Genomic DNA, 18,450 nt, shown 5'->3' with positions numbered 1-18,450 from the left:
AGAATAACGTGAATCAGATATATCTGTGCTCACTCAAACGTTAGCAGCGCTGCTGGTGCCTCAATGAAGACAAGACTTACCACATTTTTCCCTATCAAGTAAGAGCAAGGCATTTGTTCTTTATCCCATAGCAACGAGCCAAGTGTAAAAGTCTCAGTGTGATCAGCCCATTAGGCATGTGGGATTTTTTTCAAATCTCACAGATGAAGTGCCAGGCTGAAAACATAATCCCCACAATATGTGTACTCTTTGCTTTTAATCTGTATCCAAGGCACAGCCCTGATCTAAATCGGGGTGAGCAAAATGCACAGAGATGGAGCTCTGTTACATCTCCGGACCAGGAAAAGCAACGGTGTCAGAACCACTTTAAGTGTCTTTAACTTGCCATTTTTACTTTTAACTTGCTTTTAGTGTGCATTGCATCTAATTTCGTCACTGCACATCGGTGGAGTTTATCTAGTGGGAGTGGGAGTGGGAAGCAATTTGTAGAGCAAGCTATGGAGAGTAGAACTCTGCATGTGTCTGTTTGTTTGTTTCAGTCTGACTGTCTCTTTTTTCCCAGAACTCTGGACATAACTTCCAGTTCTTTAATTTCCTTATATTCCGTATCAGTGTCCCAGTGTGTGTGCACACTAGTCCATGAAAGCTGTTATTACACCTGAACCATTCCTATTATCTAGTCACTACAAGGCTTCCTCTGAACTTTTTAGGAACATATTGGATATCTTTTGGGCCTTCCCCTCCCAAAGATGATTTTCTCACAGTCCTTGCTGACTCTGCCTTTTGACCACCCACTACCTAGTTTCAGCCTGAGGAGGGCTGTAATCACGCCAACATTTTGCAGACGTAGGGGATGAACAAAATCAGTTGCACAGCCTGAAATTGCAAACTGTTCATACACTGCTGCAGGGCAATGATTTTGTATTCTGATGCAATGAAAGCAGCAAAATACCACAGTATTTATAGTTAATCTAATTGAAACATGAAGCAAAATATAAGTTTTAGAGATAGCAAAACTTTCTAGGGAAATTGAGAGTGAGCAGCAGTAGATGGAAATATTTACAAAATAAAAGGGAACATATCATTAGATGAAATAAGTGATGTAACAAGGAAGAAAGTAAAAAATAGCACACAAAATATGATTGAATCCCACCCTTGCTAAAGATGTCATCCCCAGTACTTCTGAACCTTCAGCTTATTTTCTTAGGAAATAGGCAGGGGGAATGATGACTTTTTCAGACAGACACACTGAATTCATTCCCTACCACATAAAGCAGCAATTAATTTGTGCTACTGCTGTCTGTCATTGTGTTCCATTTTTTTCTTTCTTATCACCTTGCTTAAACTTGAAGGAAGCAGAAAGTTCACCTATGTCATTTGCTGGCAACTGAAATTCTTTCTCAGTTTCTTAATGGGGGCAAGAATATTTCCCAAGATCGAGCACTACATGTCCTGAGGTTTTCTTGGTTAGTAAAAGGAGATGACAAGACTGGAATGTATTAAATCTGCTGCTGTCTCCTGGGCATTGTTTATAGATTCTCTGTCAACCCACAAGATCCTCTATTACTATGAACAGTGTAATTAGTTTATAATTAGAAGTTAATCAAAAATCTATAAAAGAAGCTTCCAAATATTGACAATGGTTAAGAAAGTGAAATTACCATATATAGCTAATTAATTGCTGGTTTGAAATTTGTGAAAGGAAATGAATTCTTAAAGCATCTTACAGTCCCAGTAGCAGACTACTTCCAGCTTCAGCAATTATTTGTATATCTCTGATGTCCTGAAGGAGATGACTAGGACAAAATATAAAAGCAGTTGGTTTTAGTCTAGTTCTGTTCTGTTCTGAAAAGTGTGTTAAAACAGCACTTTCCTATGCAAAAGATCAGTTCCCTCTATGTATTCCAAGTCATCTTTCCACCCTACCTTCACCCTCTTGGGGCTGCAGCGAACACGTCAGAAAGGAAGAGTAGCTAAACATACCGTATTCAGCATAAAAAAAGGTAAAAGAAAAAACAAATTTTACACTCTTTCATTTCATGGAAAAGGAATATTGTTTCGCTGACATTTTTCTCTCTTTGACACTGATTACTCATGTCTTACCCATAGCAAATGTGTGCCAACTTGAAAAAGGAATTTTCGCATCTCTTAAATTGTCATTATTTATTTGCTTATTTGTATTACCCTACCATCACAGACTAGAGCCTCATTGTTTCAGACGTTGTACAAGCAAAAAGCAAAATGCTGGTTCTTGCCTCAAAGGACTTATAATACTCCGAACGGATATAGGCAGATGAGAGAATACAACGAAGCAATGACACAATAAGGATGAGTGGCAATGGTTGCAGCACATCTGCAGCACAGAGTTTTGTGGTTTTTTTCTGATGGGCAGGAAAAATAGGCAAATTTCAAGAGCATGTTGCTGACTATAGTTGAAATATGACAAAGAAGCAGCATTGTGGATGTTTATGGCAAAGTTTGGCCCCATATGATAAGCAGCATGGCAAAAAAGTAGGAAAATATTTATTTCAAAATGTAGCAACTGTGAGGTAAGGATATGTCATGGACCAGCCTGGGTGAGATATGATCTACTCATCTACATATCTCATATCAATAAGGTGGTATTAGACTGTGAGAAGCATTGAGAGTGAAAACAGACCATTCATGCTTGATACTATAGATGGAAGACAGCCTGTGAAGACATTCAAAGAGAGAGGAGACATCAGTACATTCCCGGGCAAATTGTTTCTCTCTGAACAAAAGCTGCTAAGCAGCAAAAGCTGCCAGGGGACACTGGTGTTTTTGTACTTGTCTGTTTCCTTCCTTTGATTCATGAAGGGATCATGGAGAAGTGGGCAGCTTAGAGTCCATTATTGGATCTGACAGAACAAAAGAATCATCTATATGAATGAAAAATAAGCAATGCAACCCCTCTTTTTTTTTTTTCCTTCTCTGGTTGTGTGTGTATGTACACATGTCCATGTCTTTTTCCGGTGGTGGGGGGCAGGCATGTTTTTTATTTTTAACAGAGGAGTCTCTATTTATATCAAGAACTGTCAGGATACATAGAAAATGCATGGTACAGGGAATTTCAAAGGTGTCAGTCAGGAAAACAAATGAATAATTCATGTGGAATTGTATACAATGTTATATTCACTAATATCAAGTGAATTTTTCATAATTAATGCTTTTAGAGTGACTGACCACCTGTACTGAAGTGCTAAGCAGTGGTATGTCCTGGCATACGACTATTTAGAGAGCTTTTCAGAAAGCTGGTCAAAATTAGGAAATGAAAGATATTCCTTATATTCCAGTGAGCGATGTAGCGAAGAACTGCTGAAACTGTTTACAACGTGAAGGCAGCTCAGCAAGTAGCTCTGCACATTGCCAATTGCATTGCAATTCCAGATGTTGTACAAGGTCATACCAGTTGGCACACCTGCCTAAAAAATTGTTGAGGAACTAGCAGAGGATAATCTCCCAAATGAGGGCTTCCACATTCTCTGTGGGGATAGGCTTTTACCAGCTAGCATCACATCTGCTCTCTGGCCTTCTCTGCTGAAGGACCATATATACTCCAAGGAAGCCATTACGGTGGCTCTGTCTACTGCAGCGTGGGAGGCAGAAGCAAATCCTCAGCCCACTGCAGGCCCATGAGGCCTACCTGAACATGAACACAACCCCTTCTGCAAGCACTCCAGGGCCCAGACTAGGACTGCAACCCTTCATTCATCTTCCTGGGCTTCCTAAAAGCAGTCTGGGATTTGCCCTGAATGGAGAGATTGTTTACCTAAAGCAATTTAGGTAAGCCAGAAATCTTAATCTTTCCATCTTCAATGATTGATGTGACTTCCAAGAAGATGTTGGTAGCAAGAGAAAATATGAAAATTGTCAGTACCGCTATTTGGAGCTCATTAATTGCTGGTCTAAAGTTAATTCTAGGACTGCTAGGCTTCTCATAAGTAGTTCGGATGGTTTATTTTGTTGGTTGGAATAGTCATAGTCGCTAAGCCACTCTCCACCGTATTTGAAAAGTTATGGCAGTCAGATGAAGTCCCCAGTGACTGGAGAAAAGGGAATTTCACACCCATTTGTAAAAAAGAGTTAAAAGGAGGACTCTGGGAATTACTGACCAGTCAGCCTTACCTCAGTACCTGGTAAGATCATGGAACAAATCCACCTGGAAACTATGTCGAAGCATATGGCAGATAGGAAGGTGATCAGAGACGGCCAACATGTCTTCACTAAGGGCAAACTGTGTCCTTCACCAAGGACTAATGTAGTGGCCCTCACAAATGGTGGAATGACTGCATCAGTGGACAAGGGAAGGGCAAATGTCATCTACCCGGACTTCTGTAAGGTCTTTGACATGGTTCTCCATTCTTGCCTCTTAACTGGAGAGAGATGGGTTTGATGGATGGACTATTAGATGGATAAGGAATTGGCTGGACCGCCACATCCAAAGAGTTAGTCAATGTCCAAGGGGAAACAAGTAATGAGTGATGTTCCTCAAGGGTCCATACTGGGACAGGTACTGTTTAATATCTTCATTAATGACATAGATTGAGTGCACCCTCAACAAGTTTGTGGATGACACCAAGCTGAGTGGTACAGTTGATACGCTTAAGGAAAGTGACGCCATGCAGAGGGACCTTGACAGGCTTGAGGAGTGGGCCCTTGGGAACCCCATGAAGTTCAAAAAGACCAAGTGCAATGTCCTGGCCCCTGGGTCAGAGCAATCTCCAGTATCAATGCAGACTGGGGCATGAATGGATAGAGAACAGCCCTGCAGAGAAAGACTTGGGGATACTAGGGGACAAAAAATTGGATGTGAGTTGGTACTGTGTGCTTGCAGCCCAGAAAGCCAATTGTACCCTGGGCTGCATCAAAAGAAGTATGGCTGGCAATTTGAGGGAGGTGATTCTCCTCCTCTACTCCGCTCTCATGAGATCCCACCTGGAGTATGGCATCCAGCTCTGGGGTCTCCAGTACAAGACAGACATGGACGTGTTAGAGCAGATCCAGAGGAGGGCCATGAAAATGATCAGAGGGCTGGAACATCCCTCCTATGAAGAAAGGCTGAGAGCGCTGTGGAGTTGTTTAGCCTGGAGAAGAGAAGGATCCAGGGAGACCTTATTGTGGCCTTTCAATACATAAAGGGGTTTATAGGAAAGAAGGAGAAGGACCAGGAGGGCAAGGGGCAACAGTTTTAAACTGAAAGAGGGTAGATTTAGATTGGATATAAAGAAGAAAGTTTTTATGATGAGGGTGGTGAGACACAGGAACTGGTTGCCCAGAGAAGTTGTGGATGCCCCATCATTGGAAGTGTTCAAGGTCAGGTTGGATCAGAGCTTTGAGCAAACTGATCTAGTGAAAGATGTCCCTTCCCATGGCAGGGCGGGATGGACTAGGTGATCTTTAAAGGTCCCTTCCAACCCAAAAGATTCTATGATTCTATCATTGGCATAATAGGATCTATCCAGTGGCTCACAGCTGGGCCAGCTTCCTAGTAGTGTCATTTTAGCCAGCGGGTAGAGGTTTTTTGTGTCATTATGCCACCTTTTTTTTGCTTGTTTTTCCCAGAAAAAAAAAAGTTTTCGAAAAAAATTTCTGGAGGCAGTGTTGCATTTTCCGAGCTTTGATAGTCCTGAGCGCACATGTATCATGTAAAATTATATACATAGTATAGATCACTGTGTAAATGTTTTTAATATCCAATTACAGTGCAAGGTCACTGCAGTAAGGCTCTTTTGGCCCTTAATCTGTATGATTTGCCCTCTATCAGGCTCCTATTAACTCCATGTTTTGCAGAATAGCCTCCGAGCTTGAAGCAAATTGCAAGTTGAGTGGCTGCAGTGTATTAGGTGCCCAAGACTTAAGTCATGGATCTAAAGTTGCTGTACAATGTATTCTTTTCCTCATTGTTCCTCTTCCCTTTTCCTCAGTTCAATCCTTTTCCTTCCCTTGTGGGACTTTCTTAATGGACTCTGTCAGCATACATGTATTTACTCCCCATTGCGCTTTACAGTCAAACTTCACTAATACATCTTCTTGCCCTCCTTGCTTTTGGGTGGCTAAGGGGATGCCAGGGAGTTGAATATGTAAGTGCCCATCTTAACAAATCTAACATGTACTAGCAAAGTGCCCCTTTTGATAGATCAGGCAAAACATTCTTACTAAGCCAGCCTGATTCATTCCCTCCTGCTCATCTTTACTCACTGAAGTTGCTATCCCCTGACTCCTGAGAAAAACCTGTTCAACTGTTCTCACTTACTATGCGTTCCTGTTTCCTTCAAGTTACGATCAAACAAAGAATTTTCTGCCCCGTGCTGCAGATGAAGGCAGACTGCCTCTTCAATCACTGATGTAGCTGCATAGCTAAGTTAAGAAGTACCAGCAACCACTTTTCTTTCCACCTCCCCAATCCCCTTCCTCAAAGCTTTTCTGCAGGGCATGGAACTAGGCTGATTTTGAAACTGGCTTAGTTTAATGCATTTTTAAAACTGATTAAAATGTTCTCCACCTCTCCCCCAGTACCATGTAGGCTGAGCAATGGACACCCAAAATCCAAATTTCTCTCTATGGCTAGCAGCAGAGATGAAGCTAGGTGTTAGCTATGGGCTGACCCCCAGTCTTGCCAGAAAGAATGGATGGGCCAAAAATGAAGGTTTTAATAAAGGATTTAATGAGTGAAGGAGATGGGAAGCTTGAGGGAGGAGAGTTTTCTTTGTACGTGCCTTTCCCCAGAAGGTGTCCTGGATTTGCCCTTGCTTTGATGGATAATGCATTCCTCCAGCACTACAACCCACCCTTCTGTTTCCCTTCATCATACAGCTGCACATTGTGGTGATGGCTTGGGGGCCTTTCCTCATATTACTGCAAAAAGGGCTCTTGTTCAGTACGCTGAAGATCCTCTCCATTTGACAAATATTTCCTCTTTTTATTCTTTGCCCTAAAATATGCTGTGCTATTTGTCAGCATTAAACTGCATGTGCTTTCTTGGTTCTGCTGTGCCTGACTGCACTGCTACTTTGTTTATGCTAGTACTGATTAGCCAAATTGGAAGTCTAGAGCTTTTTTTGAGACTCTTGATAATAACATTTTCTCAGTCTGAAAGAAAGGTTTAATTAGGTGTGGAAGGCAGAGAAATCATCACCAGCATGTGCTTTCTCTGCTTGCAGATATGCTGGGCTACTGTCATCAGATCTCATATAAAGAGCATGGTCACACCTGGTAATGACTTGGATAGGAAATGACATCATGCATGAAAATTCAGCAAGTGAAGGTAGTGTTAGAATCAGACGACATGCTTATTCGCCTGAACCTTTACTGAACAGGTGCTTCAGCATTGTCTCAGGGTCCTGAGGGAAGTGTTTAAATTTAATTCAGGAATAAAACCAAGCTCCCAACTGCTTGAGATGATTAAAAATCCCAAGACTCTTTGTAAGAATAAGAGCATGACCCTGATATCTTGGCCAAATTCCAGACAGTGAAATTACATTCTGCCAATGTGAAATATATCTGCCATTTGAATTGCAAAGCTATTCTGAATTCCCACTGAGCACGCCTGTTGAGTTTTGCATGCTTTAAATTGTTGCCATGTCCACCACTTTGATACAGCATTTCTGGAGTGGGACCTGTAAGTCTATCTCCAAAGCACATTGGAAGAGAAGAAATAAATTAAAGTCAAAATACATCATTATTTCCTACAGTAGCACCATTATTTTCTCAAACTCTATCAAACCACTGATTGTTTTTTATTATTCTTCTTAGTGATGTTGCTTTGAGATTCCTCACAGGAAAGGAGATAATTGAAAGATAGATTAGAAAAGCAAAAAGTTGGAATAAAACTAAACCAGAAAATGGTATGCATGTTAGGCATGGCATGCTAGCACTTTAAATTCTTGGTCTCAGGATGGCTATTGCATAAGAAATTTCATTTTTTGAACTGATTCTTTTTTAAAGAGTTAAAATGAAAAAGACATATGCAACCATACTGAAATCATCTTACCTATCAATTATAGGAGGTCTTTATGTGGCAGCTCTACCACTGCAGAGTGGAATTGGAAGAAAGGATTCAATAGAATCCAGCAGCCCAAGACCACTAGATGTAATATCTCCAGCCTCATCAGAGTCCTATGGAACAAGAAAATTCTGGGTGGAGTTAAACCACAAATGACATTTAGTATATTATGAATTGACCAGGAAAAACATAATTTTCTACCATGGCAGGGGTGTGATTTACGCAGCCTGGGGAAAAGAAGCAGCATTCACATTGTCCCATCTAGTAATCAACTGACCCCTTGCCAGAGAATCGGAGCTTAGGACATTTCTATTCCACTGCTAAAGATGATCATGGCACCAATGATTTTGCCTCCATTCTTTCTAAACTTAAAGCCCAAGTGGATATAATATACTGTTTGAGGGCTTTAACTAAGGAGGATTTCCATTTACCAGACCCTTCATATACTACTGAAACTGTGTAGATAGGCAAGTATCATTAAAACCATAGCCTTGGTTATAAGCAGTTTGTTAGGAGCACACATAGGAACTGTTAAGCCTCAAATAAATAAATATTGCCTATGCTCTCTTCTTCCAGCAGTGTTTTGGTCACTACCGTCTGTCACTAGCAGACCTTCTGCCTTTGGGCTCAATTCTGGCAGCTGCTTTCGTTGCCCTTATCTTCTCATTCAAGCCCAAGTTTTTTGTTTCCTTCTTTCTGCTTTTCTGCTAAGGGCTGAAAAGCCTCCCTGCTCTGTGATGGAGTGCCATAGGGGCAATGTGCTTAATCTGCTGCCCCTCTCCTTCCTTAGAAATTGTGAATATGAGCAGATCCCCAGGGCTTCAGAAAACAACCCCATCTGACCTTACTCTACTTCTTTCTGCGTGTGGATTCAAGGCCAAAGACAGCATTGGTTTTAGGCATTAGCAGTTACTTGCCATGCCTGAGAGACAGCAGGTTTAGTATGGGCACAAGAAGCGGTAGAGACATGCCAGGTATATTGCATCTCATCTATCCTGCTTCTGCGTATGCTGAATAGTCTGGCTGCCTCTGGAGCCAGCGCTGCCATATGGGGGACACAACCCTTTGAGGGAGGTGCTACGCTTAACTCTGCATGCACTCCCTTAGACAAGAGCTTGTACCATACTGAGAGTCTTTTCTGAGAGACAGCAGATGTTCTTCATTCTCCTAGATCTGCTTTTGTATGGCCCCTTACAACTGCTCTTTAAAAAGGCCTCTGTGGGCTCTCAAAGTGCTTTGCTTTAGAAGAAAAGGAAACGAGTGTCTTTCCTTTGATATGAGTGTGATTTTTGATTGAGCTAACTGGAAGTGTTGGCCTGGTGCAGAATAAATATTTTAGATTTATGGGGTCCCACTGCTGTGCAGAGTCTCCAGAAGTTAGATATTCTAGGGCATGACAGGCAAAAAGGTGTATTTTTCTGAGTTTTACAAAATATTCCTTTTAAATAGAATCATAACTTTTCTTTGCAAACCTAACTTTCCTGTTCACTATATGCCTTCCATTCTCAGTCTCTCCCCATTCTTGAATGTTAGGGCACTACCTAAATTATTAAATGTAATATCAAGTATACATAGGACTAGATAGAATAAAATCAATTGTGTTCATAATTTAATCTGAATGATGTGGTTAGAATCATACCTCAAAGGCATAATACAATTTCTTCTTCTGACTACACATATTTGGGAAGGGGGTTAGAAGTGATAATAAGCGTTTAGAACTCATGGGTTCTCCACTGCCAGTTCAGCTCTGTATTTCTTTCTAGTGCAATATCTATACTCAGTGCAGTATGTTCTGTGTCAATATGTATTCCTTCTGAAACACACAACTACTTAAACCTGGAGAATTCTTGGTGTTCTTTAAATTGGCTTGAAATTAAACTATTCTCTCAGTTACAATTACATTATAAAGAGATGGTATCAGTAGTTTCGCTAGGTTGATTTCCCATGTCAGAAGAGACACTTTTTTCCCCAACGCACAGATTAAAAACTGAAAGCAAGCAATACAAAACGCAACATAGTGCAACATGCAGGGAACATAGGAGCAGGAGCAGTCTTCTCATATGACTCAAAATCTCATGGAAAATAATGGCCAGTAATAAATGTCATGCTGTCATCAGAGACCTGCATTTATGGAGAACAAAGAGCTTTGACAAAAGTTTTAGTCTTTAACATTTATCACACATTTTTAGTGCAAATATACTCGTGGGTCAAAAATTGGTTGTGCAGCTTTCAAACCTTGTTGACAACAAGGTTTTGGGTTTTACAACTGGGGACACTCTCTGAGGGTTGAGGATTGCTTGTAAGAGATGGGATCCATCAGATCAAGTGGCACAAAAAGCATCTTTGCCAACCCAGTGAGGAAACCTTTGAATTAGGAATGATGGGGGAGGATGACCAACAGTGACATGAGGAAGTGGTGGACAAGGTTGGGGTGTGGGTTGATGTAAGCAGAAGGGATGTTGTAATCAGCAAAACAGGGCAAAAGGGAGCCCCCACAAACACATCCACATAAATAAGGAAGTCCCTACCAGACGGGAAAAGCTCCCATGACTTTTCTGGGAAATCAGCATGATTTGCTGCACCTTTGAAGTGAACAAATAGGAGGAATTAGAGACCTGTGTGCAGTTACAGTGTTATGATCTCATTGGAATCATGCAGACATGGTGGGATAGCTCACATGACTGGAGCGCTGTGGTGGATGGATACAAGCTATTAAGGAAGGACAGGCTGGGACAGCAAGAGGGGATCACCCTTCACATGAGACTGCAGTGGGGTGCATGCTTATGGATGAAGATGAGCTGGTGAAAACTGATGGGTCAGGATTAGCTGGCAGACCAACATGGCTGACATTGTTGTAGGTGTCTGCTACAGACTGCCTGACTAGGAAGAAGTAGATGAGGCCTTCTTCACACAACTGGAAGAATCCTTATGTTCACAGGCCCTGTGCCTTATGAGAGACTTGAAACCCCCCATATATAAAAGAGATTACAGCAATGCATGGGAAATCCAAGAGGTTTTGGGAATGCATTAATGGCACCTTCCTGACACAGGCGATCAAGGAGCCAATGAGGGGAGACGCTCTGTTGGATCTCATACAAACAAGAAAGAATTGTTCGGGAATGTAAAAGTCAGGGGCACGCTGTGGTGTCCATGAGATGGTGTTAAGGATCCTGAAAGGGAGCAGAGCAAAAAGCACAGCCTGGACTTTTGGAAAGCACACTTCAGCCTCTTCAGAAATCTGCTTGGAAGAATCCCATGGGATGCAGCCCTGGAGAGAAGAGGTGTCCAGGAGAGCTGGTTGACTTTCAAGGATTGCCTCCTCCAAGCTCAAGAAAGGTGGATTCTGACAAGTAGGAGGCCTTCATGGATGAACAAGGAGCTTCTAACTGAACTCAGACATAAAGGAACAGTGCAAGAGGTGGAAGCAGAGAAAAAGTGACCTGGGACGAATAAAGAGATACATGTATGAGCATGCAGGTATGGGGTTAGGACAGCTAAAGCTCTTCTGGAGTTAAATCTAGTGAAACATGGGAAGGGCAACAAAGAAGGTTTCTACAGACACATAAGCAGCAGAAGGAAGTTGAGGGAAAATATGGGACTGTTGCTGAATGGGGCAGGGGATCTGATCACAAAGACCGAAGTACTCTTTGCCCGCCTTCACTTTGGTCTTTACTGCTAAGACCTGCCTTCAGAAATCCCAGGGCAAAAGGCATCTGGTTAAGGAACATTTAAACAAACTGGAGATACATAAGCCCCTGAGACTTGATGGAATGCACCCAAAGAGCTGAGAGAGCTGACCCATGTCATTGTGAGAATAATCTTGATCAGCTTTGAAAGTCTGTAGCAACTGAGGGAGGTTCCTGAGTACTGGAAGAAAGCAATTACCACCTCCCTGACTTCCTGAAGGGCAAAAGGGAGGATCCCAGGAGACACAGGCCAGTCAGCCTCACCTTTATCCCATGGAAAGTAATAGACTGAATCTTCTTCAAAAACATTTCCAAACACACGAAGGATAAGAAGGTCATTTGGAGTAGTCATCAGGGATTTAAGAAGGGGAAATCATGCCTGACCAAGCTCATAGACTTCTACGATGATGTGGATGAAGGGAGAGCAGTGGATGTTGTTCATCTTATCTTTAGCAAGGCTTTCAACTCCATCTTCCATAACATTCTCACTGACAAACTGATGAAATGTGGGCTAGATATATGGACAGTGAGGGGGATTGAAAACTGGCTGAATGGCCAGGCTTAAATCGTTGTGGTCAGGACATAAGGTTCAGCTAACAGCCAGTTACCAGTGATGTACCTCAGGGATCAAATCTGGGGCCAATACTGTTTAACGTCTTCATTAATGACTTGGATGATGGGACAGAATACTCCCTCAACAAGTGTGAGAGGAGTGGTTGATAGACCAGAAGGGTGTCAGACCAAGGTTGCCACTCAGAGGGCCCTGGACAAACTTCAGAAATGGGCTAGCAGCAACCTCACGAAGATCAACAAAGGCAAATGCAAAGTCCTACATTTGGACAAGATCAATCCCACCCATCAGGAGAGGCTGGGGGTTGATCAGCTGGAAAGCAGAAAAGGACCTGGTCCTGGTGGACACCAAGTTTACCATGAGCCAGCAATGTGCTTTTGTGGCAAAAAAGGCCAAGGGCATTGAGAGCTGCATGAGGCAGAGCACTGCCAGCAGAATGAGGGAGGTGATACTTCCCCTGTACTCATCTGGAGTGCCAGGTCCTATGCTGGAATCCCCAGTACAAGAGAGACATCAAAAGAGTGGAGCGAGTCCAGCAAATGACCACAAAGATGCTGAAGGGATGGGAGTAGGACAAGAGGCAATGGGCACAGGGTAAAATACAAGAAATTTCATTTAAACGTAGGAAAAAGGTGTTTGGTTTGGTTTGGTTTGGTTTGGTTTTTTTACTGTGAGGGTTGTTGAATACTGGGAAAGTTTGCCCAGAGAATGTGGCGTCTCTATCCTTGGAGATATTCAAAACCCAACAGGACACAGCCCTCATCAACCTGCGGTAGCTGACCTTGCTTGAGCAGGAAGGTTGGGCTAGATGATCTGTTGAGGTATCTCCCAACCTCAACAATTTTACTACTGTGTGATACTTAAAAACTGAGTGATAATTCTTCTCAGCCTAATTATTTGGACAGCCACTTAAGATGTGTTTGGGCAACAGTGTCAGATAAAACAAGCAAGAATAGCCTCTGTAAAAGGATCATTTAAAATAAACTACAGGACTTTGCATCAAAATATTTATCATGTGAAATAGAAAAATTTGAGGCTGGAAGTAATATGTTAGGCAGGCCTGATGCCTGCTTGAAATCTGGCAGTTATGTTCTAAATAAATTGCAGCAAATACAGCTGACCTCATAAAACCTTGGAAATCAAATTAATTGCAATAATTAATCTGTGAAATAAACATGAGTGTCAGGATTTTCATATCTCATCTTCTCACCCTCTTCACTTTTGCCTGCCTCCTTCCCTTTAGGATGTTCAATCAACTGGAGTTTTTAACACGCCAAGAATTTGTAAATGATAAAATGGAACTTTGTCAAAAATAATGTCAGGCAGTAGGACTACTCTGACACTCACAATGCATTAAAATGGAATAAAAGTAACATCAAATGAAAGTGCCTGCAGGGAAGGGAGTGGATATGTAACAATGTAACATAGAAAAGGACCTTTGATTTAATGAGGTTCAATTTCATAAAAGTGTAGCTCATCAAACAGGAATGTCATTCAAGTAATCAGACAGTCCTGCAACTTCTATCTTATTGTTAAAGGAGACAGCTAATTAAGTGTGGGTAACATCCTGAATAACAACGGAAAGCACAACCTAATGTGATCAAGATCAAAGCTGGGCCCAGAACCGAGCCATAAGTCTATTGCTCTGATTGCTGCTGAACACACGCACCAAATGTTTGTGTGGTCATACTCAACAGATGTTATCTTGCTTTTTGCATGCTGCTAAAAGCTGTGCAGCAAAACTTATTATTGATACTTGTTTTGAACCGTAGATGATTCTTCTAACATAGGTGAGGTTTTTGACTGGAGTAGGAATGAGGCAATTAATATACACCATCCATATAACATCATATAGAAAATAATAATTTGTGCCTTTCCTCTTGTTTAAAAGGATTAGAAAGATCTGTCATTCTCCAAAATTTGCTTCAATTGCTTCAGCTGTATTAGCACTAGTAAACATATGAAAAAAATTAAATGCCTTTTCTGTTCCTACATGACAAGTCAGACAGTGAGATGAAGAAAATGAGTAAAAGGGTGAGAATCCTTTGCAAAAGACTCCTTTCTGACAGTGGCATCAGGGAAACTGACTGCAAGGGAACCTGTAGGTGTTGTAAGTTTCTCAATGGGAAGTAAAAGGTAGAAGATGTTAGCAGGTCTGTGTGTAGCACACCCCTGTGTAGCAAGGGTGTTTCAGGAAAATTGAGAAGCTACTGCTGTCTGATTGACTGCCCAGCATTGAGAGTGTTATCATGCACAGAACCTGCTCTCTCACAGACAGTTGCCTGAAGCAATTTTGGCTGCTGGTGTCCTCTGGAGTCAAGGTATTTCTGGAAAGTGCTGTTAGCATGGCCTCTCCTCAATTCTCTGCCCTGTTTGTGTTTTGCAAAACTATGTGAGGGCTTTTAGAAGCTCCATGCACTTTCTTCCACGGACTTTTCTATCAAGAACATGCTTATTAAATGCTTACTTTCTGGAATATTTGTCTAAATCAAACATCCAAGAGGTTTCCTGTTCCTCAGTAAATATTTTTTCCATGTAAATTCATTTCCGGCCAAGGCACATCCCAGGGGACAGAGCTCCAGAACATTTAGCAACAAATACATGAATGTCTCCTTAAAATGTGGTTAAATACAGCAAGATTCTCCTTGGATGAAAAGTGCATGTCTTTCTTGACTTCTACAAGAGTTATGTAGATATTCTGACTCATGTTGATGGAGTGTCCCTTGAGTTTTGTTGGTTTGGATTAGACAGCTTTTCAAAATAGGATTATCTGTTTCAGATTAAGACTTTGTTTTAAAATTCGCATGAATGGCCTTATTATCTTTCCAGTGCTCCTTGGTGTCAGTCAGGACAAAACCACTATGAGAAGAGTCTGTTTTGCCGTTTGTTATTAGTCAAATCTAAGTACAGACAAAAAAAACACATAAGAAAAACAGTTAACCAAGAATTTGTAAAAAAGCTCAAACTTTACTGAGAAAAAAGCGTATCATCCAGTTATTGCTAGTTCAAAAGACTTCACTTCACAGTTTATGTGGTATAGTTTATGTCTATATGCTCATTAAAAGGCCCAGGCAAATGACTTGTGTGAATTCATTGAATTGAGCTAAGATGTTCCTGGGACTCTGCTGGGCATACAGTGCAGTTACCTTGTCAGTTTGCAACATGCTACAACACTGTGCCAGCACCCCATGCTGTGGAAACACGCCTCAGAGTGAATGAAGGAAGGGGAATCACAGTTACCTAACACAGTTATCTAAAATGTGAAACCTGGTGAATTAGGAGCTTCTCTCTGAACCTCACTTTAACTGGACTGCATAACAAAGTGCTAAACCTGCCGTGTGTTCCTATGTTCATTCTATATCCCTTCAGGTCTGCATTCGGCTCTTTGGGCAGGTTCACGGCGTTGCTGAAGGCCTCCCTGCAGACTGTTCTGGTTTCCAAATGTTGGTGGAAGCATACAAGCATGAGCTCCTGCAAAAACTACAGGCAGCGTTCAAACACTTCACGGAGCCAGGGTACAAATCCTGTCTGCTAACACGTGCTGAAGCATGTGCCATCTCATCTTCACTCTTGTTATACCCAAATGCTGACACCTGCTACCATCACATCTTCACTTTGCTGTGTGCACATAGCTTTGGACATGCAAAGGACTGCTAGGTCTTTTCAAAAGTAAGAGTTAGTAATTTCCCTGCCTTACTAGACCCGATATCTCTGTATTTTTGTTTTTAATATAGTTGTGTTTGTTCTTTTTCAAAAATACAAGTACTATACAATGTGTAATAGTTTTATCCAGGGAAAAATAGCCAAACCACATGCAGATGGAAAGTTAAAGTGATTTAGAAGGTGCAAATACAATTTATGATCGGTTAAAGTGAGGACAGAAGCAGATTGTGGCAATTCCTTTTCTATTGGTTGGTGTGATTGCTATGGATATAGACTGAAATGCCAGAATAGTTGCTGAAATGGTGTGTATTTACGCCTTGAATAAAACAACACACACTCTGCATAAGAAAATACATTTTTTCTCAAGTTGAACAATAGACTTTTCCCTTATGTGCTAATGCATGTTCCTGATTAAATCTTACTGCAGTTGCTGTACACGAGCCATTAATGCCATAAATATGGCATTCCACTACCCATGGAAATATTCAGAGTCCATTCAGGCAAAGAAACTGAAGCACAGAAAAGGAAAATGATATGTTCATTGTCCAAGAGGGAGTGAATGGAATATCTGTGAAGAGCAATCTGCTTTTGATCCCTGTCCAGCTCTGTAAGTACAAAGCTATGCTTTCCAACTAGAAATAATAGTCATTCTTAGGGGATGCAGAGGGTTGCAATGTTTGCATCAGCCTTGTGCTAGGTCTCTACATAGATCAGAGCAGCACCTGAGATGCAAAGGCCAGGACGCTTTCCTTGAATTCAGAAGCTGTTGTCTTCTACTCTGCTCAAAAGGGTTTGCACATGCTGTGTGTAAACTCCTTCACAAATAATATTGGGTTTTCATGAACAATCTGTTAGCGGTGTTTGCGAAATGACCAAACTGTTGTGTAGTTTAGGTAAGACAGGGTTAATAGGAAGATATAGGGAGCAAAGTTTAAGAAGATTTTTTCGTTTTTGTCATGACATTTCTGCTGGATAGGGAGAGCTTTCTGACAGAAAATGGTATTTCACTTGGCAGTGTGACCTCTTCGTGAAAATGTGACCAAAAAGACAATGTGGTGACTTTGAGATGCTCTTGGAAAGACAGAACAGATTTTCTTATGATGGAAGACTATTGAAAAAATTATTGAGAAAACTGATATAATAGGTGCATTAAGAAAACAATAAAAGCAATATAAGGGACGAACTCGTGCAGTTGGTTCTGGTGGGACAGTATGTTCAAGTAAAAGAACAAACAGAGTTTGGTAAGATACCGTGAATGCCTAAGGGATAGGACGCAGCAGATATTGGTATAGTGGGATCAATGTTGAGAAGACTTACTGCAAAGGTAGGAGGGTTGTAAAAATAAATCTAAAATGTAGGAGTGGAAACTGGTATGAAGCATGTTTCAGAACCTTTTTTACATAAATTGGGGGAGAATAGGAAAGAGTGTGAATAAAGGAAATTTAAAACTAGTATGAGAGGAGCTAAGGAAAAACAAAGGAGAAAAAAATGTAATATCAATAGGAGGATTCTTCGCACTGAAAGACAGCCCACCCTCTTGCAGTGATACTAAGACAAGTTCTGCTCTCAGTGCAACTAATGTAAAGCCTGACTAATTCCATCTGTCACTTAGACTACTGCAAATCTAAAAGAACTTGCAGAAAACACTGGAATTAATTGAGATTTACTTTGATCTATCTAAAAACCAATATTTTACCCTATCTTATATCTGGCAGGCTCCTCTCTTTTATCTTCCATTTTAGAGCAGTAACTCATTTACTCCATTCATTTTGGTTTCTTTGTTTTGCTTTTACTCTTCCCCTCCCCCTCTTTTTCTTTCTTTGTTTTGCAGTGGGAGCTTTCTGGAGCTGAAGCAAAAGAAACTAGGCTCTTCCCCCATCTAGACTCTCTCTTTAAAATGTCATGTGAAATGTTCCTGCAGCACTTTCCTAAGACCCTGATAGCTGCTGTTTATGTTGATATGATCCACTCTATAATAGGAGCTTAATATAAGTGCGCCCTTACGTTATGCTTCAAATCACACAGGTTTCAATTCACACTCCCCCAAAAAGCAAAAATGAGATTAGCATCTAAATTGAAATTGAAGCTAAAGAAATCTGTCGAAAAAGAAGTAAAAAAAAAAAAAATCTGAGTAACAGTTTTAGGTTTCTTTTTACTCTGTATCTTGGTCATTTCCCAGAAAATAAGCTCTCAGTAATACGCACTAAACTGTGTCTGGTCTTGCACAGGTGTGTTGAGAGATGAAAAAGAGAGAAATTTAACCCCATTTAGTTAATGCCATTAACTTCAATGAACAGGTGGCTCCATCAAGAACGACTCAGCTCAGCCTAAGTGAGAATGCAATAGCTGCAACCACATCATCTTTCCCTCAGGCAGGTAAAGCATATTCCCTGGGCAGTCACTGTTTCCATGGTCAGTGACAGCCCCTCCACCACGCTCCTTGGAGCTTCAGGAACAATTTGGACATTCGGACATGTTTTCCTTTAGCACCCTACCGCCCTGTGAGT

This window comes from Calonectris borealis, chromosome Z (assembly GCF_964195595.1).
Source record: "Calonectris borealis chromosome Z, bCalBor7.hap1.2, whole genome shotgun sequence".
NCBI classification, from domain to species: Eukaryota; Metazoa; Chordata; class Aves; order Procellariiformes; family Procellariidae; genus Calonectris; species Calonectris borealis.
This window is presented reverse-complemented; position numbering follows the sequence as displayed.